Here is a 24,646-nt window from a genome sequence, read left to right as displayed (position 1 = left end):
GGTTACAAACCACTGTTAATAACTCCGCAATTTCACATTTGAGTTCTTTCAGAACCCTTGGGTGAATGCCATCTGGTCCTGGAGACTTGTTACTATTCAGCTTATCAATTAATTCCAAAACCTCCTCTAATGTCACTTCAATCTGAGTGAGTTCCTCAGATTTGTCGCCTAAGAAGGCTGGCTCAGATTTAGGAACCTCTGTAACATCTTCAGCCGTGAAGACTGAAGCAAAGAAATCATTTAATCGCTCCGCAATGGCACTGTCTTCCTTGATCGCTCCTTCTATATCTTTATCATCCAAGGGCCCCACTGCTTTTTTAGCAGGCTTCCTGCTTCTAATGTATTTAAAAAACATTTTACTATTGTTTTTTGAATTTTTGGCTAGCTGTTCCTCAAACTCTTTTTTGGCTTTTCTTACTACATTATGACAGTTAATTTGGGAGTGTTTATGTTCCTTTCTATTTTCCTCACTAGGATTTGACTTCCACTTTTTAAAAGCTGCCCTTTTCTCTCTCACTGCCTTTTTAACATGGCTGTTTAGCCATGGTGGTTCTTTGTTAGGTCTCTTACTGTGTTTTTTTATTTGGGGTATACATTTAAGTTGGGCCTCTAGTATGGTGTCTTTAAACAGTTTCCATGCAGCTTCCAGGGATTTTAGTTTAATTACTCTACCTTTTAGTTTCTGTTTAACTAGCTTCCTCATTTTAGTGTAATTCCCCTTTTTGAAATTAAATGCCAGAGTGTTTGACCGCTGCGGTGTTCTTCCCAACACAGGAATATTAAAAGTTATTATATTGTGGTCACTATTTCCAAGCGGTCCAGTAACAGTTACCTCTTGGACCAGATCCTGCGTTCCAGTCAAGACTAGATCGAGAATCGACTCTCCCCTTGTGGGTTCCTGTACTAGCTGCTCCAAGAAGCAGTCATTTAAGGCATCAAGAAATTTAATCTCTGAATCCCGTCCTGAGGTGACATGCACCCAATCAATATGGGGATAATTGAAATCTCCTATTATTACTGTGTTTTTTATTTTGATAGCCTCTCTAATCTCCCTTAACATTTCAGCATCACTATCACTGTCCTGGTTAGGTGGTCGGTAATATATTCCTAATGCCATATTCATATTAGAGGAATGAATTGTTATCCATAATGATTCTATGGAACATTTTGATTCCTTTAGGATTTTTACTTCATTTGATTCTATATTATCCTTCACATATAGTACCACTCCGCCACCCGCACGACCTGTTCTGTCTTTCCGATATAATTTATATCCCGGTATGATAGTGTCCCACTGATTGTCCTCATTCCACCATGTTTCTGAGATGCCTATTATGTCAACTTCCTCCTTTGATATGAGGTACTCCAGTTCACCCATCTTATTAGACAGACTCCTAGCATCAGTGTAAAAGCATGTTAGAAAACTACCACTATTTATATGTCCGCCTTTCACAGACGTGGTGGATTTTTTTATGTACGATTGTTTCACATCTGATCTTGCCCATATATTATTTCCCACGTTCCCTATCTGACTAACTTCTAGGGAATCCCTGTCTATGGAGCCTCGTGTAAGAGAAGTCTCCGTCCGATCCAGGTGCTCCCCCGCACCAATCGGCTTTCCCCCACCTCTTAGTTTAAAAACTGCTCTATGTCCTTTTTAATGTTTAATGCCAGCAGTCTGGATCCACCTTGATTTAGGTGGAGCCCATCCTTCCTGTATAGGCTCCCCCTACCCCAAAAGTGTCCCCAGTTCCTAATAAATCTAAACCCCTCTTCCCTACACCATCGTCTCATCCACGCATTGAGACTCTGAAGTTCTGCCTGTCTATCTGGCCCTGCGCGTGGAACTGGAAGCATTTCAGAGAATGCCACCAAAGATGTTGTTATGTTCTTATGTAAATATGTATTTTAGAATACTTACATATCTTCCCCGATATATTCAAATAGAAGTTTATCTTTAGCTTGCTTAGTAGAATTTCTATAAGCTACAAGAAGCATCCTTTAAATTCATGTCAGAAGTGATATGCCATCCATCCATACATGTAAACCCATGGCATGAGAGACTTTACTAAGTGGGGCTGACCCTCAACATTCTGAGCTGCCACAACTTACTTTGAAAACAAAAGAAGCTGCTGATTCTCAGTACCTCTTAAAAAATCACTCAAGGTGGTGTTTGAATATCTATCCACCAATTAACATCACAACTATTCTAAAAACCCTATGAAGATTTAGGTTATAAAAAGATTCCCTCATCTGTCTATCATCCTATCACGATAGAGATGTCAACATTCTCATATACTGAAGCTCTGTCCAGACCCACCTGTGACAGACATCCAAATGGCCTGTCTCTTTTCCACCCTTTGGCAACACTTATATAGCTTGTCGTACCAATCAAATATCTTTGAATTTGAACTATGAAATTTCTATCTTGAATGCACCGTCTCCTGAAGCATTAAATTATAACTTCAAGTATCATGAAGTATATTAGATGAAAGGAGCACTTTCTAAAACTATTTTTATTTTTTTTTCTTTTAGTAGCTTCTTGCTTAATGAAATGTGGAAGCTCTTCTGCACTAAATTCAAGTCACCCTTTATGTGAGGCATAAGGTGGGCTTGAGTGATATTTTTAAAGTGCATTTAGACTGCACAACTATTCATTGGAGCCAACAATTCTGATGAAAATCACAAAACCTAGAAACTTAACCTATTACACAGAAGAAGATGAAATTCTCCATCTCTAATTCTTACTTTTCAAAAAGATTAATTCAGTTATTACTCCTCAGCCTTAATTGCTTGGGGTTTTTTGTTTTTATTTTGCTATTTGCTAATTGGGTTTCTCTGGGTTTCCTTTAGCTGGTAAAGACAGTATCTCTGTAATCAATAAATTGTCGGGTACGGTTTAAAATTTTAGAAAGGTCCAAAATCATCAAGGGTCCTTTTCTTCATTTGCATGCCACAGACTTGTTGCTGAAGACCCTTATCTGTGAGTTATTCACATCTAAAAATCAATATTTATGGGCTTGGTGAAGTATCCTGGGCAAGACAAATCCAATCTCATTAAAGAGAAGGGATGACTGGAGTAGTGCTTGTGGTGAAGGGAGTTTAGTAGTTAGCTCCTATGCTGCTGAGCAACTTGACAGGTCATCATTTACTCATTTGTCGTCCCCATGCTCCAAATTGCTTTCTGTGTTAACCTGTACAGAAGTGTATAACCCTTTAAAGAAGTGTTATCCAAGAGGGTGAAGATAGTCCATTACAGTATTGCCTGGACTGGCATTCAGAATAATCCATAGGTTAAAAATAATAACATAAGGATGCAATTCTGAAATGTAGGAAGACAAAAAGTACTGTGTGTACCATGTGCTCTAAAAAGGGGGTGGCGTAGAATCAGACATTATCAAGTTCAGTTTCTCTTGTTTTCTAGTCAAGATAATAAAATGTTCTGACAGCCAGCTATAGGGAAAGAAGAAAGAATTACTTTTACCAGATAGACCTGGCTCAAAATATCTATTTTTTATGGTCTATCATATTTGCCTGAACAAATTTATCAGAAAAGCAGACTGCGGGTGACATATTCTAAAGTACCTTCCATTTTTTCTGCCAGTGACATTTCATGGCAACATGGGAAGGGGAAGGAAGGAAAGATGAAAAACAAGCCTCTCGTTACTTTATTACCCTGAGTTGATATGCACTACAATTATTTTTAAACCAGCCAGCTCCATTCCCCAGTGGTGTCACGCAAACTATATCAGCATTTTTTTTTGCCTTCATAAGTTTTGTTTCCTACTCTTAAGAGAGCTGTTTTCCCACAGCAACAACAAGAAAGTGGATATGAATGCTAAAACTCGAATAGTGGACCTTGGCACAGTTCCTGTTGAGACTTAAGTGTTTGCTGGGGCTGCAGAGTGAGGACTACAGAGTCAGGCCTAGTCTACACTTAGAATGTGGTCATCATAGCAACGGTTGTCCAGCAGTATGAAAAATCCACGCAGCTGAATGTTAACCCCCAATATTGGTTCAGCAAGATTCAAGGAAGCATGTTTGTTCATTCACCCAACTACGATTGCCCAGATAAGTGGTATTCCTACGTCAAGGCTGTGTCTAAACTAGCCCCCAGCTTCGAAGAGTGCATGGTAATTAGGGTGTCAGGAGATTACTAATGAAGTGCTGCGGTATATATGCAGCACTTCATTAGGCTAAATCTCCCCCCCCCTGGTAACTCAAAGTGTGAACCTTTGAAGTGCCCGCTGGCTTGCGGCTGCAGGTCAACCACGGGTACTTCGAAGTGCCTGCTCTCCTTCTAAGACCTTTACTCCTCAAAAGGAGCATGTGCAGCTTCAAAGTACCTGAGGCTGACTCGCGGCTACACACAAGCCAGCATTTCAAAGTTTCACACTTCAAAGTTGCTGCGGGGGAGATTTAGCCTAATGAAGTGCTGTACATGCACCACAGCACTCCATTAGTAATCTCCTGACACCCTAATTACCATGCCCCCTTCGAAGTTTGGGGCTAGTCTAGACACAGCCTGAGAGAAACAAATCTTCCTTTGATGTAAATAACAGCTGTACTACAGGCTCTTGTGTCTTAGCTATGGCATGGTAGGCATGCTACTGTAGCCCTCCAAGATTAGACATGGCTTTGGGCTTGCTGAGAATAAATTTGGTGTTTAATCATTGGTTTCATTATTAGATATAATCATTTGTGTGGTGCTGCTTAACTCAAGGGACCATGACTAGAGTATTTCACACTTTGCTTTCCTCCATCTTTCTGATCTTTTGCATATTTCTTTGGTGACAATCTTTCACTAACCACTGGCTATTTTATATAAGATCAATCTGCTCCCTCTGTCTTGTTGAGGTTTTAAAAGACGGTTGAAAAATGCTAGCAAAAAAAAATGCTTGCAAAAGTTTTAGATGCTTTTCATTTTTCACATTAAGGCTTCTAAACATGTGGCTATTGAATATAGTCTTTAAAAGGGCTAGCAAGCAGTGAATATTACCGTGCTCAGAGAAAATGAAATGTGTTATTTGGGAACAAAGACACAAATTGAAAAGGAAGCAGGAAGAAAAAGGACAAGAGAGAAAGGGAAAATGGGACCACTGGGTTACCAAGAAATGCATAATGTGGTAAATACTGTCTCCAGCCCCCAGCTTGAGTGGTAAGGAAGGGCACCCACAGAATGGGAGGAATTTGTGGTGAGAGAAATTTGTGCAGCCATGGTGTGGAGGCTATTCAAGCATAAAAACTGGGTTAACATCAGTGCACCTCTACATCTTCTTCTCAGGAAAGGAGTTGAAAGTCTTCTAGCCCCTGTCAACCTCCAATTTCATACCTCCTGCCCCCTTGCAACTTTTACTCATTTTTGCATGAGGCACTTATGCAGAATAAAGGTCTGTACTGTGCAGTTGGTGCACTCTGCTTGCTCAGCTCAGATTCTGAAACACAAATTACTCAGCCATGTTTGAGCCCCTTTTGTGTTTGATTTAAGGTTTCAATCACAAATACTTTTGAACAGCAGTTTTAAACTCACAGAAAACAAGCATTTGCCACAATTGTAATATATTTTATATCTAATGGGGTTACAGCCTCACGCAGCAATGGAACAGGATTCCCCAAATCCTTCGGCAGACTGTGGCACAGAGGCCATTCAAGAAGCCAAATCATGATCTAACCACTTGTGTGCCCCTCATCCCCCACAGCAGCTGAGTCAGACATGCCACACAACTGCACATATATTTACTTTACAGAAAATACATAGAGTAGACTAATGGCTCTAGGAATGATACTTGGGACAAGATATTGGTGTCCCATCACGGAAAAGTTTTATTTTTTCTAACATGCCAAAATCTGCCTTTTTTGCTCCTTCTCACCAAATTACTACCTCTCGGTGATCAATTCAAACTCCTAGCAAAAGTGCGAGATTATCAGTAAATTGTCCACCTAATCAGCTAAGGCAACGCAACAATATATACAAGAAAGAGCCTTGCTTAATGAATAGCTAAAGGCAATGGCATTAAGGCACATTTAACGCAGAGCCTTGCTATGTAAACTCTGTCATCATGTGACGTATGGCAGAATCACTAGAGGCTCAGATTTCCTGCTAAATCTTTTGCTTCTTCCTGCACAATCTTCATGACTCAAACTCCAAGCTGGAAAAGGACTGATCGAATGGTGCTACAAGGTTCTCTGAAAGAAAGAATTATAAATAATATATTACAGTTACTAAAAATGTAGTATCAAACCAGGCTTCTCCAGCTTATGGATCCTAAACTGCCAGCAAGAGAGAAAATAACAGTGAACGATACATTCTGGCACCATATAATTTAGATCATAAAAACATGTGGGGTAATGCATGATGAAAGCAGTTTGAAGTAAATAAGTATGCGTACATTAGCCTTCAAACAGTGAAGCAAAACATAAAACATACAAGCTACGTCTACACTACAGCGATCTTTTGAAAGTTCTTCTGAAAGATCTCTTCCCAAAAAACTTCTTTTGGAAGAGTACATCCACACACAAAAAGCAGATCAAAAGGTTGATCCACTCTTTCAATACAGAGCATCTGCACAGCCCCTGCTCTTTCAAAAGAACGGGCCAGGGGTTGAAAAATTTGCCACGAGCACTGCTCTTCCAGAAGAAGGGCTCACGGAGCATCCATGCACACTTTTTTCTAAAGAATCTTTCAGAAAAAGGTGCTCTTTCTGATCCAGCAGCAGAAGAGGGTTTCCAGAAGAAGAGCTGCTTTCTTTTGTTTTCAGATCAAAAGAGCGCATTTTGTGTGTAGATGCTCCACCTGTTTCTTTGAAAAGGGGCCAGGTTTTCTGAAAGAACTTGCTAGTGTAGGCACGGCCTTACAAATGGACAAGTTCTAAATCAGAATACCAGGAAAGGAAAGCAAATTACTGTTAAAAGCATATATGTATTTTTTCTTTAAATTTATATCAGGAAGACAGAGAAGAGAGCATTGGGTAGATCTAAACTGAGGACTGGAGAGGCAAAAATAGATTTAATGGATAACATTGGTTTCCCTTTTCCCATGCTTATTATTAAAAGAAAGTGACCATGTGATTCTTTACCATTGTTACTTGACCTCTACTAACAGTAAAAAAGTGAATGGGATTCTAGTTTGAAATGCTAGGAACTTTACTGTAAATCACAAGGATGTGAAACTGGATGTACCTCTTCTTGAGGAGTGGACATTAAAAAACGAAAGGCCTTGCAGCATCCAGACAAAAATAATCAATATTTTTATATATATATATATATATATATATATATATACATACACACACACACACACACAACTACAGATCTCCAGCTGATCTTATTCTTACTGGAGGAGGTTTTATATTAAACTTTATTACAATTCTAATGAAATGCTGAAGGGAAGTGATAACTTATGGAAAGTCATCACACAGACAAAGAAGACTAAATGTAGGGTGTATCCATATATTCTAAAAACCATAATCCATTGTGAATCATCCTGTGATACCCTGGCATGAATAAAGCTATACAAAGGATATTTGATAGTTTGACGAAAAAGGAAAGCTTGTTTTAATGCATTGCAAAAGTTTTAGATGCTCTTCAGTTTTCACATTGAGGCTCCTAAACATGTGTCTGTTGAATGTAGTCTTAAAAAGGGCTAGCAAGCAGTGAACATTACTGCTCTCAGAGAAAATGAAATGTGTTATTTGGGAACAAAGACACAAATTGAAAAGGAAGCAGGAAGAAAAAGGACAAGAGAGAAAGGGAAAATGGGACCACTGGGTTACCAAGAAATGCATAATGTGGTAAACGCTGTCTCCAACCCCCAGCTTGAGTGGTAAGGAAGGGCACCCACAGAATGGGGAGGAATGTGTGGTGAGAGAAATTTGTGCAGCCATGGTGTGGAGGCTGCTCAAGAATAAAAACTGGGTTAGCATAAGTGCATCTGTACATTCTCTTCTCAGAAAAGGAATTGAAAGTCTTCTAGCCCCTGTCAACCTCGGATTTCATACTTCCAGCCCCCTTGCAACTTCTACTCATTTTTGCATGAGGCACTTATGCAGAATAATGTTCTGTACTGTGCATTCAGTGCACACTGCTGGCATGCCTGCCTTCCATCCTTTCTGGCATCTGGCATCTATTCCCTCCCCACCTCTATATTTGTAACTAGTTCTGCTATCAAACTGCCCGCTGCCACCACAGAGGAAACACAGCCTCTGTGTTTCCTACTCCCAGACCTGTCCAGATTCTATTTATAGTCATAATATTTTGCAAATAGTGTATTCAATAATTTATGGGGAAAGTATTAAAAATACATTATTCAACAATTTACAACATTTTCATTTTGAATACAATAGACCAGTGGTTGACAGAAACAAATCTATGCATAGGATATTTGGGGACAATTTTTGTACAGTTTGCAAATGTTCTGGTGACTCTGGGCTGAGTGTGGGGTTACCTGCAAGTGCCAGGGAAAGATAGTTTGGAAACTAGGTAAATTTCACTGATTTTCTGCTCTGCTACAAAAAAGTCAGCAACATGATGCTGGTATAAATATAGAGTAGTGAAAGAGAGCTTCTGTCCTTGTGACTTTAGCTTGACTATTTTTTGATCAAATCCCAAACGCAAATTGATATTCAGTGTTGTAGAGAGTGAGTTCATGTAAAAGAAAGAAAAAAATCACAGCAATCCCCCATGAACTTAAACTACAAGGTTTTGTACAAGTTCTTGCTGAACTGAAGCTACTCATTTTATTATGGAAAAAAATTGAAACTTCTTGCTTGAACACAGTCATGAAAATATATAAACTTTGAAAAAAATGGGTATGTGATTTTTACACACTGGGATTGATTGTGAAGCTTTTCAGTCTTAACAGTGTCACTTTCATATTTATTTAAGACTAGTTTGCTAGCGAACAAGAGTTAGAGGAGAACTTTATTCTAGCTTTCAATATCAAGATAGGAAGACTGGAAAGCAGTTACACATTGCAATACACAACTTACCGCAAACTAGGTAGATAATATGCCTGCAAAAATCACAATGTTCAGTTCTGCTCCACTGTAAAATGCTTAGATGCAGCTCTGGTAACGATCCAAATACATACTAATACCCTTTAAATTTGTATGATTCTTTTCCACAATTGAAAACATAGTAATAAAATAAATGCTCTCTGGTTTTAGGTTAAATATAAGCTAGCCTTCTCTAACTAACAAACTGGCCTGCAGCTATTCTTTTTAGACCACTGATTCCCAAAATGTGGCTTTTGAATCCAAAAAACCTGCAGGTAATCGTAGGTATTGGCTCTCCCTTTTGTTTCCAGGAGTTAAATCATATTTCAAATGGTAGAAAAATCCATTCCCAGTGCTGCTTTTCTAGGTAAGAAATTGGTGTTGTCAGAGGTATGTTATCTGATCACAAACATGATGTGAAATCATTCATAGGACTGAGAGGGGAAAGGCTATTTTCCATGGGAGACTCTCTATTAGGCTGGAATCTTCAGCATGAAAAACTCTGACTCCTTGTTCCACAATCTTTTTCAACTAGCATCTTATACATGGGAACATACTGAATAGCCCTATCTTAAAACAACATATATATTTAATGAAAAGGCACATGCAGACTAATTTTTGACATATTTTGTAGTTTTTGAATGGTTTCTATTACTTATCCACTTATCGTGAACTTCATATTGAAAATACTTAAAATACCTGTAAGACACTTTCTGCTTTAAGAAAGCAGTTCACACCTTTGAATACTCTGATAATTTGCAACCAGCGTATTTCAGAACAGCATGCACTGTGACTGTTTTTTAAAAGGGAGAGAAGCCAGTAATGAAAAGTTAGCTCTGTGCACAAAGTAGAGATGCTTTGAAGCTTTTTGTTTTCTATTTTATGGTAAACTAATTTTTGCAGTTGCTACTCTCTGATTTCTGGTCATCAGATGTATTCATTATGGTGGGTGACACAACAATAAATGCTCACATGACCCCTCTTTCAAACGGGTGTATCTTTTAAAAGTAGGGCTGCCAATTGACAGCTGTTTAACATGTGACTAGCTGAAAATAAAGTAATGTATTTGGGGTTTTATCTTTAAGGGTGGTAATCGCACACCTCTGAAAATGAGACTCAATGGCAACCAGTGGAGGAGGGAGGCATTGATTATGGCACAAATCCGTTGTGACCTTGTCCTGTGCCCTGTGGGCAATTTGGAAGATCTGGTTAAACATGTTTTAGGGATAAGAGAGGGGCCCATCCTCCTACCACCAGCACCATCCCCTTCATGCTGGACATGGCCATCCTTGAAGGTGTTGTTTTCAGGGGCACCACCCAATGCCTCGGAGGCAAGGGTGCTCTGAATCTGTCTGCCACACACAGCAGGGACAGGGAGACTGATAAAAGAATGTCACCCCACCCACCGCCCCCCCAGCCTATGTACCCTGTCACTGCAGGGCTGGGGTTGAGGAACAAGGGAAGCCTGCCTGGCCCTGGGCTGCAGCTGCTGGATCAGGAGTGAGGGTTGTACCTAAAGAGAAAGCGCTTCCCTCCCACAAACACACACACTCCTCCCCACGCCTTGAATACACAAGCACTCACTCACACCAAACCACAATCTAAACTAGTGTCCCAGTGAGCCAGTGGCCAAAGGGCTGGGGCTCTGGCAAGATACAGCGCAGAGAATATGGGAGATGGGTATTACAGGCCAGGGGAGGCTGAACCTTCCCAAACAGCCTGGCCCAGCCCAGGCTTCACCTCCACACCTTCGTGCGTCCTGCTGTTCCCTGTGGTCAGGGCTAAGGCTAGGGCAGGCTGGCCTCCAGCCTGGGACTTGGGGCTATTGGTGCCAGAGTTCACACCACCCAGCACTCTGGGAGTGGGAGGGGCCTGTCCTGTGCTCCAGGGTGCTGGAGCAGGGATGGGGAGTGGGTTCTGGGAGCAGGCTGCCCATCTGGCTCTCTGGGACGGGGGTCAGTTGGGTTACCTGGGGCTGAGGTGGGCAGAGCAGTGACTATGGTGGAGGGGTTCTGGGCTCTGGTGGGGACAGAAGGGGTGGGGCCTCAGGCAGAAAGGGCAGGGCTTGGACTAGCTTCCTCAAACAGGTGGCTCATACTCTGCCCATGACAGGCCCCCCGCCTTAAGCAACAAGCCAAGTGCTATGTATCATAAGTAAGGGTGCCAATACACCAGCTATCATGACGCACCTACTTCAGTGCTGCTGCTAATGACAATGCAGTCTTCCAGGCTGAGCACCAGGCCAGCAACAGCCACCCAGCCAGTGGTTAGTTTGTACTGGGGCTCAGCCCCAGCCCTAGCCCCAGCCCATCTTCCAGTGCAAGTCACGCACTGGGAGAAGGCATTAGGGCCTGAGGGTGGTGTGAGGCTGGAGGACTGAGGAGCCCATGACAGGCAGTAAAGGTGGTAGAGGTGTGGGGAGCCTATGAGTGACCAAACAAGATTCTGTTATTGTTAATAGTGTGATTAAAACTGCAATTAAGCCTAAATATTTTTTCAATCTCATGATTCATCATGCTTAACTGTTTTTAATTGTTTGATAGCCCTATGTAACAGGCATTCCATATGCTTCTGGGAAATATGCTTATGAATTTATGATATAACTGGAGTATATTTTATGCAAAATGCCTCATGTGAGGTATCCCTGTGATCTACTGACTGTTCTGGTTGTGTGCCATTTCACGTTATCAGTATAGAGTATAAACCTGCATTATTACAATAATCATGCTAAATGAAGCCTATTAATGGTACATCAGGCTCTTCATAGAATCGTAGGATTCTAGGGCTGGAAGAGACCTCAGGAGGTCATCAAGTCCAGTCCCCTGCTCAAAGCTGGATCAACCTAACCAGAACTTTGTCAAGCTAGGACTTATAAACCTCTAGGGATGGATATTCCAGTACTTCTGTAAGTAACACATTCCACTGCTTCACCACTCTAGGTGGCCCACGGGCAAGAAAAAATGAATTGTAAATGAACTTGTTTTTCCTCATAGCCTGGAAGGAAGGGATATGACTGGCTCTAGCAAGAAAAGTGGCCCCATCACCTGATTCTGGGACCCATCTGGGAGGCTGTACTTTTCCACCGAAAAGGAGAAATAAGTTCAAACTGAATACAAAGGATTCCTGCCTTTGGCAAAAGCTATATCAAGGTGGGAAGCCAAGCAATAGGGGCAGTCATCAGGCATGAGCCCCCCCCCACTCATCACCCATGGTGACTACAGAAAACAACCGAAACTGAAGAGGGGGGGAATGGCTGAGCCTGGACTGGAAATGAGTCTCCTTTGTGAAGGTGATTATGAGACCTACTATTAGGGTGAGATTTTGCATGAAACATGTTTCTTAGTGTATTAAGCTTAGCTTTCATGTTCTGTTTTATTTTGTTCAACAACCTGCATTGTTTGGCCAATTATCTCTTATAACCACTTAAATCCTACCTTGTATACTTAATAAAATCACTTTTGTTCACTAAGGGCTTGTCTATACTACCTCCCTACTTCAAAGGGAAGATGGTAAGTAGGGTATTGGGAGATTATTCATGAAGTGCTGTGGTGAATATGCAGCACTTCATTAAGCAAATCCCCCCCTCCCCGCCCCCCACCCCCGAGGCAACTCCGAAGTGTTCAACTTCGAACTGCCGGCTCACGTCTAGCCGTGGCTAACCCACCGGTACTTCGAAGTGCCCAGGAGTAAATTTTGAGGAGTAAAGGGACTTTGAAGTTGCCCAGGCACTTTGAAGTACCAGCAGGTGAGCCAGCACTTCGAAGTTTAATACTTCGGAGTTGCCATGGGAGGGAATTTGCTTAACGAAGTGCTGCATATGTACCACAGCACTCCATTAATACACACCCAACACCCTACTTACATTCCTCTCTTCAGAGTAGGCAGGTAGTGTAGACAAGTCCTAATAGTGTAAGTCATTGATATCAGGGGGGAGGTAACAATCTGTGCATCTCTCTCTTCCCCTGAGAAAGAGGGTCAACATAAGCTTACCTTGTATAAGACTTTATATCCAGTAAGATGGATTTATCTGGGGTTCAGGTCCCATTGAGGCTGTGCATTCAGGTGCTGAGGCAAGTCCCTTTAGCTATGCCTTCCCAGGGCCAAGGTGGTATCTCAGTGGCTGTATTATACCACAAAGGGCTGTGATCCTAACTCTAGCTACATCTACACTAGCACACTATGTCGAAGTAGCCTATTTCGACGTAAGAACTTCGAAATAGGCTACTTCGACACACATCATCTACACGTTCTCCAGGGCTGGTGCCATTGACATTCAACATCAAAGTAGCGACAGAGAATGTCGAAAGGAGCTGCCCTGGAAGGAAATGCAGAGCATCCACGCACACAAGTGCTCCCCTTCGAAATAAGGGGCCAGCAAAGCCCGAAGCCACTCCCTTAAAGGGCCCCTCCCGGACACACTCGGCCTGCACAGCACGAGATCCACAGAGCCGACAACTGGTTGCAGACCCCATGCACACAGCATGGACCCCCAGCTGCAGCAGCAGCAGCAGCAGCCAGAAGCCCTGGGCTAAGGGCTGCTGCATATAGTGACCACAGAGCCCTGCAGAAGCTGGACAGAGCATCTCTCAACCCCTCAGCTGATGGCTGCCATGGAGGATCCCGCTATTTCAATGTAGCAAGATGCGAATCGTCTACACACGCCCTACTTCGAAGTTGAACATCGAAGTATGGTGCTAGCCCCATCTTCGGATAGGAATAGCGATTTTGACGTCTTGCCACCTAATGTCGATTTCAATGTCGAAATAGCGCACGGTGAGTGTAGGCACGATGCGTACTATTTCAACATTGTGCCTGCTACTTCAAAGTAACCGGCTAGTGTAGACACACCCTCTGTGTCCTTGCTGGAGGAGGCTGGAGAGCCTGGAAGGCAGGGGAGTAGGCTCAATTGTATGTCAGTGCATCAAATGATAGTTGCAAGGTAGTCTCTGTGACTGAACCCATCACACCCTAGTTGAAACACTAAGAAATCATGCAGTATTTAGGAACTTTTCTAGCCAATGTTTTATAACACTTGCTCCTCTTAGGTTACTATACATTTCTGAACCAATGAGTCTCGCCTTCACACTTTGATTCTTCTAGATAATAACATGTTGGATTGGCTTCATGACCTTCTGAAATATTATTGTCCAAAACATTGCTTCATTTGTGACAGTTAGTTTCAGTAAATAACTTCTACATCCTCTCTTGGTGATGCCACTGTAACACTCAATGGATGAAGCAAAATTACATTCTTGATCATTACATTTTAACTTGCCATCAGCTACTGGGTTATTGCTCAAAATAATGTCCCCAAGCTATGCCAACTCAGTTGTCGCCCCTGCAATGGGAACCTGAGAGGGGAAAACTAAAATATCTCTAATGATGCCCTGCACTACCAACATCTACACACTTTATAGGAAAAGCAAAAATAAAATGGGATGTTAGTAAAGTTAGCTGGAAATTTTCCCATTTTCTTCTTTATTTTCCTCACTTGGATTTGTTTTTGCAGCATCAGCTGAAAGGTAAATATTGGTTACAAATATTTGTGCAGCATAAAAGAATTGGGGAAATAGATATTTCATCCCTCACCTTAAACAGAAGTCACTAAATTTCCAAGACACAAACTAAATCTCTCTCAGATTAGGACCATGACATTTAAAAATGCCAAACTCATAATTATTCTAACAATATTAGTGTTTATTAAGTTAAGAATCTTTCACGTTTATATTTGAATATTCCTAAACTCATGACTTCGCATATTTTTATCAACACAGTGCAATCATTATTTCAAACTTTTTCTTACTATGTTGCCAATATGAGCCAGTTTCATTGATGGAAAAAGAGCTCCAGGGTTAGCAACTTAACAAAAAAGACAAGTAGAAAAATATCTGGAAAATGAAACCTATCCCTAGAATAATCAAAATAGCACCTTGAAAATCAAGTTAGTGGAACACACAGCTGCTAATTTTATTATGCTCTGAACTTTAAAATGCTTCAGTGGAATCCTTGCTTGCTGACAGAAGATATTCATATTATGTCTTCTGTCATGCACCCAAAACACATCCTTGGGTGTCTACAGTATGTGTCGGATCCATCCTAGATGTTGGCATCTAAGGGCTAGATTAGCAAAACAAGTTAGGTGCTTCCCATTTAGGGGCCTCGTAACAGAGAAGTAGCCATGATAGTCTGCATTTAGGTGCCGAATTATAATTGCGTCTCTGATATTCACAAAACTCCTGCTGAGTTTCTGCCTAACCCTGCAAACATTTAGATGACCTGGCAACCTAATCAGTGGGCCTGCAAAAAGGTTCCTAAATCTGAACTGCTCAGCACCCTCACTTATGCCTAATCCACAGCAGGATTCACAAACCTAGGGGCTTTCCCCCACCCCTAGCTATCTCTCCCTTGTGGCCCAATCTAGTAGGCATGTTCAGCATACATCTAACCTGTGCTGAGTAGGTCATGACACTGAGGTGATGACTGGTGTGTGTTCCAGTCTAGTGCTTAGATCATTCCTCACATGGGATATATGGATTCAAAGTCATGAACTAAACTGGGCTGAGCATGGATTTGAAAACATGAGTCCTACATCCCACGTAAATGCCCTATACCATAGACTGTAATGTGGTGTCTGTGTCTCTCTGGGTTCTGTCTGCTAGGACATAGACTCCCTGGGAAGTGAATAACTTGGCTTAGATGCCTAATTCCAGAACCTCTCTTGGCTTTCATTGCTGAGCATCTGAGCAAAGGGAAGTGTTTCACTCTGCCTGGTGTTAAACGCCGAGCTGCCTTTGAGAGAAAGGGTTTAAGTGCCATCCTTCTTGACATTTCCTACTGGCTAGTTTCAGAGGCTACCCCCTCAGCTGGGATATGGTTTGTTATTGATAAATCCATAGGGATCTTTATTTATCACCTTCTTTTCCTCCATGTGCTTATAAATTTATTGTTTGACTATTTGCTCTTTTCCAGTGCTGAAGTTAAGCTGAGTGATCTATAATTCCCTGTGTTGTCCTTATTTCTCTTTTTATAGATAGGTAATGTATTTACTTTTTTCCAGTCCTCTGGGATCTCACTCATCTTCCATGAGTTCAGAAAGATAATAACAAATGTCTGAGAGATCTCTTCAGCTATTTCCTTGAGTATCCTAGGGTGTATTTTATCAGGCCTTGCTGACTTGAAGACATCTAACTTGGCGCAGTAATTTTTAACTTGTTCTTTTCCTGTTGGAGCCTCAGACCCTACCATGTTAGCCATCCACAACCAAGGCTAACTTTTTTGGTGAAAATGAAACAAAACGTCACTGAACACTTTGGTCATTGTTGAGTTTTCGGTTATTATATTTCCCTCCTCACTGAGTAACGGGCCTATCCTGGCCTCAATCTTACTCTTGCTTCTCATGTTAATTTAAGCAGAGTCTTAATGAGCTATCCCGTGATAGCTAGCTAGGGAGAAGAAAAGGCCAGACTGTGTTTATATGAACGTATATGAGCCGCGTCTACACGAGCCGGCTACTTCGAAGTAGCCGCGCCAACTTCGAAATAGTGCCCGCCACGTCTACACGTGGTGAGCGCTATTTCAAAGTTGAAATCGACATAAGGCGGCGAGACATCGAAGTCACTATCCCCATCAGGAGATGGGAATAGCACCCTACTTCAATGTTGAACATCGAAGTAGGGCACTTGTAGACGATGTGCGTCCCGCAACATTGAAAGAGCAGGGACCGCCATGGCGGCCATCAGCTGAGGGGTTGAGAGATGCTGTCTCCAGCCCCTGAGCTCTATGGGCACCACGTGCAGCAGCCCCTTAAATCTCCCTGCCCCCTGCGTTCCTGTGTAGGAAGCTGAGAGTGCGTGCAGGCGGCAGCACTGCCACGCGGCCAGCCTGCATGCCCACAGCAGCCCCAATCTACCACCCTGCACTGATGGCCGCTCACCAGCCCCCCAAGAGCCCCCAGGGCACCCCCCCAAGGGGAGCCAGGGCTCCCAGCCAACCAGCCAGCCAGGGAAGAGGCAGCAGGGCCCCTCCTGGATGGAGGCCGAGATCCGGGACCTGCTGGGGCTCTGGGGCAAGGAGGAGGTGCTCCAGGTAATGGGGAGCAAGAGGCAGAACGTGGATGCATTCGCTTGGCTGGCCGAGGGCCTGGCTGCCTGGGGTCACCCTGCCCACACTCCTGACCATGTCAGGAGTAAGGTTAAGGAGCTGCAAGAGGGTTATGCCCGGGCCTGGGATGCGGCCAGCCGATCTGGGGCCGCCCCCGCCACTTGCCCCTTTTACAGGGAGCTCAGGGCCATCCTGGGCCCCCGGTACACCTCCTCCCCCCGGCCACTCTTGACACCTCGGCCGACGAGCCCCAGCAGGCCCCGGAGACAGAGTCCGCCCCGGAGGCAAGCCCTGCACCCCAGGGGCCCCCCCCAGAAGCCCACCCCTGGGATGCCAGAGGAGGAGGAGGGGGAATCCTCCTCCAGCGACGGGGGGCTCTGGATCGCCATCCTGTCCCGGAGCTCCAGCAGGGCGTCCGCCCAGTGGGTGTCCCCCGACCATGGGAGCGGACCGTCAGGTGTGTACCACCCCGGTGCACACCCCCCGGGGTTAAGGGGCGGGGACAAGAGACATGACCAGGGCCCTCCACATGCCCAGATGACCATGGCCCCAAGGACAGCAGTGGCATGTCCCTCAGAAGAGTGCATCAGCCCCTGCACCCCAGCAGGACAGCGCCATGCCCCATCCCTGGGGATGGGGGGAGCGAAACCTAGGGCCCCCAGGGGGGTGGGACACCCATCATCAGCAGCATCATCTCCTGGGGACGGGGATGGGAAACCAGCAGCAGAGGGGTGGGGGGACAAGGGCCACGGCTCAGGGGCCACACTAACGGCTGTCACCGCTCTTCATCCCCCTGTGTTCCGCAGCTGCAACATCGGAGGGCCCAGAGAGCACTGGCGCGGTGTCCGTGGTCCTGGAGAGCCCACTGGGACCATCCCACCAAGCCAGCCCCTCGATGGAGCACCGACCAGCCCCAGGACGGGGCCAACGGCGGAGCCACCAGAGGACAGCAACGGACCCCCAGCTGCTTGCAACGCTCCGGTGTCAGCTGGAGGTGTTGGAGCGGCGCCTGCGGGTGGAGGAGCAGCAGCTGGAGCTCCAAGAGCAAGCGCTGGCCTGGCGCCAGGAGGCTTGGGGGGCCTTCATGCGGACCTTCGAGCGCATAGTGCAACACCTGGCCCCCCATGCCGCACCGCCCGCCTCTCTACCCGCCGCTCTGACCGCTGTCCCACCGCCATCCGCCACCCTGGGGCCTGCCGCCGAGGGGGACCTGTGGCCTGCGGACACCGGCCAGCCATATTTGCCAGTTCACCTGGCCCCCACCCAGCCTCGGCCAGGGCTCCGGCCGAGGTGAGGGTCACGCCCTCCAACCCCGGGCGCCAGACATTAGGGGTGCAGGGCCGAGAATGTGGCCTCCCCGCTTTGTACATATCCCCCATTTGTAAATAGTTTGTGTTGGACCCCTGCTCTGTTCTGCTACCTGCCCCCCCATGTAAATAGTTCCCCCCCTTTTTTTCTCTCTCTCTCTGTATATATTATTAATAAGTGAATGCACTGTTTGGTTTCAAACAACATATCCATTTATTTGCCAGAAAAGTGAGGGGGTGTGCTCTTGGGTGCTCTGTGGTGTGGGCCTGGGGGCAGGGAGTGTTGTGGAGGATGGGGAGGTGCAGTCGGTGGCCTGCCAGCGTTCACCCCGCAGCCTGGTCAAAATGGGCCCGCAGGGCCTCCTGGACCTGGATCCCCTCAGGGTCGACCTGCCAACTGGGAGCAGCGGGTGACTGCATGTCGGCCCTGCCAGCCTCCACAGCCCAGCCCTGGAAGAAGGCCTCTCCCTTGCTCTCCACCAGGTTGTGGAGGGTGCTGTACGTGCCCACAACCTGGGGGATGTTGGGGAGTCCTGCATCCAGGCGGGTGAGGAGACTCCTCCAGCACCCTTTGAGGTGGCTGAAAGTACGCTCGACCACCTGGCGCGCATGGTTCAACTGCGTGTTGAACCGCTCCTGGCTGGCTGTGAGATGGTCCATGTAAGGGTGCATGAGCCAGGGCCGGAGGGGGTACACCACGTCTGCGATGATGCAGAGGGGCATGGTGGTGTCCCCCACAGGGATTGCCTGCTGGGGGATGTAGGTCCCCGCCTCCAGCCGGCAGCACAGGCCCTAATTTCTGAATACCTGGGCGTCGTGGGTGCTGCCAGGCCAGCCAATATAAATGTCCAGGAAGCGGCCCCGGCTGTCCACCAAGGCCTGGAGGACCACTGAATGGTAGCCCTTCCTCTTGAGGAAGCGCCCTCCACTGTGCTCCGGGGCACGGATGGGGATATGGGTCCCATCCAGAGCCCCAAAGCAATTTGGGAAGCCCAGGCTGGCAAACCCCGTGATGGCAGCATCCGGGTCCCCAAGCTGCACGAGCCTGTGGAGGAGCAGGGCATTGATTGCGCAGACGACCTGCAGGGGAAGGACATGAGAGAGCACCAGTGAGGGGTGTGCAGGGTGTGTCTGGCCCTCCACCCCAGGGCTCCCCCCTCCCGGGCTCCCCCAGGGCTCCCCCCCCCGGCTCCCCTCCCAGGGTTCCCCCCTCCTGGGCTCCCCCCCACCAGGGCTTCCCCCCCTTCCCTGGGTCCTCTTACCTCCATGAGGACAGCCCCGATGGTGGCCTTGCCCACGCCAAACTGCTGCCCTATGGATCGGTAGCTGTCTGGAGTGGCCAGCTTCCAGACAGTGATGCCGACCCGTTTCTCAACCATGAGGGCACGTCGCATGGAGGTATCCTGGTGCCGTAAGGCAGGGGTGAGCCACTGGCAGAGCTCCAGGAATGTCTGCCAGCTCATGCGGAAATTCTGGAGCCAGCGCTTATTGTCCCACTCGCTGAGCACCAGCCGCTCCCACCAGTCCGTGCTCGTGGGGTAGCTCCACAGCCGGCGGCATGTGTGGCGGGGGGGTGGTCAGAGGGCAGCAAGGTCTGGGGCTGCTTCCTCATCCCCTGGGGACGGCTCCTCTTCCACGAATAAAAGGTGATCAGCTGCCTGCTGCATAGCATTGAGCAGGGCGAGCACTGCTTCTGCAGGGGCGGCTGGGTGGACCTCTGGCTGCTGCTGCTGCTGCTGCTGCTGCTGCTGCTGCTGCTGGGGGTCCATACTGCTTCGACTGGGTGTGCGCGTGCCTGTGGCTCTGCAGACCGCGTGCTGTGCAGGCTGAGTGTGTCTGGGAGGGGCCTTTTAAGGGAGCAGCTAGCTGTTGCCCCAGAAGTGCTAGTCCACCCTGTGACCCTGTCTGCAGCTGTTCCTGGCATCCTTATTTCGATGTGGGCTGCTGTGGTGTGTAGACGCTCCCCTGCAGCGCCTACTTCGATGTAGTGCTGCCCAACGTTGACGTTGAACGTCGACGGCACCAGCCCTGGAGGACGTGTAGACGCTATTCATCGAAATAGCTTATTTCGATTTTGCTACATCGAAATAAGCTATTTCGATGTAGTGTCCCCATGTAGACGTAGCTATTACGTCTTCTGAGCCTAGGTATCCAGCAGAGAGAACTGTGTTGCCAAAATGATCAATTTTGGCTGGTGCTGAGTAACAAATCCCTTTAGTAACAAATGCAGGGCGAATGAAAGGTTGTTAACCTTATTGCATGAGGGTAGCAGTATTGTGCTCAGCCTTTCCTGGCTGAGGAGGGTAATCTTCATATGAACTTAACTCCCTGAGCAGCAGGCTTAGATGCCAGATTCCTGTGAAGGGTAACAGTGGGTAAGGACATGTGTGCTTTCTAGGAGGTGTGGGCTCTGCCTAAGGCCTTGTTTACACTTCTAAAATTAAAGTGAAGCTGCCTTGACAGTGTTTTAAAATGAAAGGGTGTCCATGGCAGAAGCACTGGAAAGAGCTCTGCCAGCATTCTTTGTAAACCACTTCCCTGAGGGCAGTAGCTAATTGCACTGGAAACATGATTCCCAGAACTGTAGCCCAGTTTACACTGGTTTTTTACAACACTGTAACTCGCTGCACTCAAAGGTGGGTGTGGTTTTTTTCTCCCTTGAGCCAGAAAGTTGCAGTGATAGCAAAATGGCAGTGTAGACTTAACCCAGGAGTCCCAGGCATGGTTTAACCTGTCCCTCCCTACTGTTCAAAGACAGACCTAATAAAGGCTCCATTAGGAGTCTTTCGTGTTAAGTGATTACTAGAGCTGAAATTATTTGTTGTGGGACAGCATTTCTGCCCAGCCTGCCTCAGCAGTGCATTTCCCCATCCGTGCTGGAACTAGGAGTGCTGTAGCACCTCCTGGCTTGAAGTAGTTTCCGGTATAGCCAGAGTTTACAGTTTGGATCAGTGGCTCTCAGAACCCCCACTGTACAAATTGTTCCAGCACCCCCGAATTCCACCCCCCCCCCCACTAAGAACTGAAAATCACCAGGAGCTGGATGGAACCACGAGAGACTGACCATCAGGGGTCACTGCAGAGCAGCAGGTGTCAGCAGAAGGTGATGGTGGGCAGTGGCAAGCATCTGGCAGGACAGCCTGAGAAATAGCTGACAGGAGTAACAGTGAGCATTTGTCAGGGTTGCCTGTGGAGCAGACCAGTGGCTGCCGGCCAGGGCAGAGAGGCCAGAACAAGCACTCAGAGAGTGGAACAAGTAAGGTGCCTGCCTCACCTCCACCTCCCTCGCCCCCAGCATTGGAGGTGTTCTACACAGAGGCACCCCTGGGTCTTCGCTGACCATGGACAAGCATTGTGAGTGGGTATGTGGTGACGGAGCATAGAAGGGTGTATTAAAAGAACATTTTTGTAGGCTCACAAACCTGAGGCAAAAGATACTGCTGAGACAATGTGGTGGGTGATTTGCTCATGGTTTTGTGTTTGAAACTGCTTCTGGCATTTTCCCTCTTAATCCCTGTTAATGCCAAGTGATTTCTCTCCTTTCATTACACTTTTCTTTTCTACACTCTGTGCTTGCCAGAGGGGATGAACTGCCTGTCAGAGGCACCCAAGGGTGGTGTGTAATTTTTCCGGGTTACTGGGTGGAAGCTTGAGCCTCTTCTGTGTTGTGTCATTGAAAAGAAACCTCTCGATACAGAACCCAGCTGACTCCACTTAGTAGAAGGGTGCTGTGAGAGCTGGGGACTGGACTCAATGACCTCTGAAGGTCCCTTCCAGTTCTATGAGATGGGTATCTCTCACTATATAGATACAGATATACACACAACATGTAAAATCTTTAAACATTAAATTAAACTTTAAAGATTTAAACTTTGAATTCCTGTCTTAAAGCAGCCCTTGTCTGGGTCTTAGAACTAATTTCCTTTCACATTTCACCTGCCTTTTCTGCTTTGCCAGTGACATAAGTTTTGACATCCCCTTCCTCTCCTTCTATGACACTTGTCTACATGGCCTTTTCTATGTTACCCCTTATACTTACAGCTGCCTTCCAAATCTATTCACCCAACTGCCTCCCTTTGCCTGATTCTGATCCCTCTTATAAATGCATTTTGTCTCCCTTATTAGGAGTGAAGCAGGAGGAAATGGAAAAAGAAATAAAAGGTTATGCAGCGATTCTCAAGGTTGCATCTTTCATTGAAATGATTGATCATTTTTACTACTTCCACCCTTCTCTATTTACTCCCTCACGCCTTTCCTTTCTTATCTCTCTATGGCTATGCCTATACTACAGGGCTTTATCAACAGAAGTTTTTGTCAGAAGATATCTTCCAACAAAACTTATGTCAACAGATCACGGCCAAACTGGCAAGCGGCTCGAAAGAGTGATCCGCTCTGCTGGCAGAGGCATATTCCTCATGGTGAGCAGGAAAAGAAGAGTGATTTCAAAAGACGCACCACGTTCTTTTGATTTACTTTCAAAAGAATGCTTTTTGTGTGTAGATGCTCAATAGGCTCTTTCGAAAAAGCCCCCTTCTTTCAAAAAATCTTTCAGAGAAACTTGCTAGAGTGGAAGCAGCCCCACAAATCAGCCCTGTTTCAAAATAAGATATTCTGGAATAGCTATTCTGAAATAGCTATTTTGAAATAGGGCTGCTACACAGAGGCTGTGTCTACACAGGCACATATCTTTGAAATAGCCATATTTCGAAGATTACTAATGAGGCACTGAATTGAATATTCAGCGCCTCATTAGCATTAGGACGCTTCCAGCCGCAGCGCTTCAAAAGCACTGCTTTTGAAAGTGCACGGGTCGGTGCAGCTACACGGGGGTCCTTTTCAAAAGGACCCGCACCTTTCAAAATCCCCTTACTCCGATCAGTGAATATTCAATTCAGTGCCTCATTAGTAATCTTCGAAATGGCCATTAGCATGGCTATTTTGAAGATTTGTGCCCATGTAGACACACCAAGAGATATTTCAAAATACATAGTCAGCACACTTGGCACTCATTTCAAAATAGCTACTGTTAAGACAAAGAATAGTGCTTATTTATTATTATTATTATTATTATTATTATTATTATTATTATTATTAGTTCAAAATAGGCGGTATTCCTCCTGCTGTGAAGTTTACCAGTAAGGCTTCTTAATAACTTTTCTTAATAATGAAATAGTGTATGAAAAGTGTAGACGAGAGAAAAATTATTTTCAGGTAACAACTGTTATCTCAAAATAGCTTGGCTGTGTGAACATAGCATGAGTGACCAAGCAGGGGCTGCTCCAGAGAATTCCAGAATATACTAGAGCCAGTTATGTCAGGCATACACCATAAAACCCCTGGAGCCAATTAAGAAGTTGCAGGAGCAATTAAGAAGGAAAGACTAATCAGAACACCTGCAGCCCATTAAGAACCTGCTGGGACTAGCTTAAAAGGCTCCCCTGCAGGTCGGGTATTTTGAGAGGATCTGGGAGTAAGGTGGTGTGCTGTAGAAGAGCTGGGAGGACGAGAGTGGTCAGGTGCCAGGAAGCCATTTGGGGAAATGTCCCAAGGTAGGGCTGCAGCTCTGGTACTGAGAAAAGATTACTTGTGGCTGCTGCCTATTGGGTTCCTGGACTGGAACTCAGAGCAGAGGACAGGCCTGGATTCCCACAGCCGTCCTCACACCACCTCAGAGATACTCCCTGAGAGGGGAGAATGAGACTAAGGAATGTTCTCTCAACAAACCCATTGATTAGGCTACAGTGAAGGTGGTTCAGTAGACTGTAATCCTTTCCTCCCAAAAGAGAACAAGGCTATGTTGCAGGTCGCAGTGAGCCTTTGGGACAAGTCCTAACTTCCATGGATCTCTGCCATACCTTCCAACACTGATTTCTACTCCAGCCTCCATGATAGATATAGCCTCTCATAATTTCAATTTATTAAATTTAAAAACACAGAAAGGATAAAAAGATATGATGCAGAGTCCAGAACCTCAGCTAAGTGAAGGAGGTCATGTTTTCTTGAACTATTAAAATAGGAAGACATTGGTACCACCAAAAACCCAATAAATGGTAATTGGACAGATTTCTGGCCCTTTTCTGGTAATACCACCTGAAGTCCACTGATGTAAAGTAACTGTTATTTGCCATTTCTCTTTGGCCATATTTGTCTCCGTTCTTCCTTTTCCAAATCCAACACAAGCCTGGATAACTGTGATATCTGATTAACAGTACAGAATATGTCTGTTGAATTCAAGTGTGATTCCTG

This window comes from Carettochelys insculpta, chromosome 1, assembly GCF_033958435.1.
Source record: "Carettochelys insculpta isolate YL-2023 chromosome 1, ASM3395843v1, whole genome shotgun sequence".
Taxonomy (NCBI): domain Eukaryota; kingdom Metazoa; phylum Chordata; order Testudines; family Carettochelyidae; genus Carettochelys; species Carettochelys insculpta.
The sequence above is the reverse complement of the archived record's forward strand: the minus strand, read 5'-3'. Positions refer to the sequence as shown.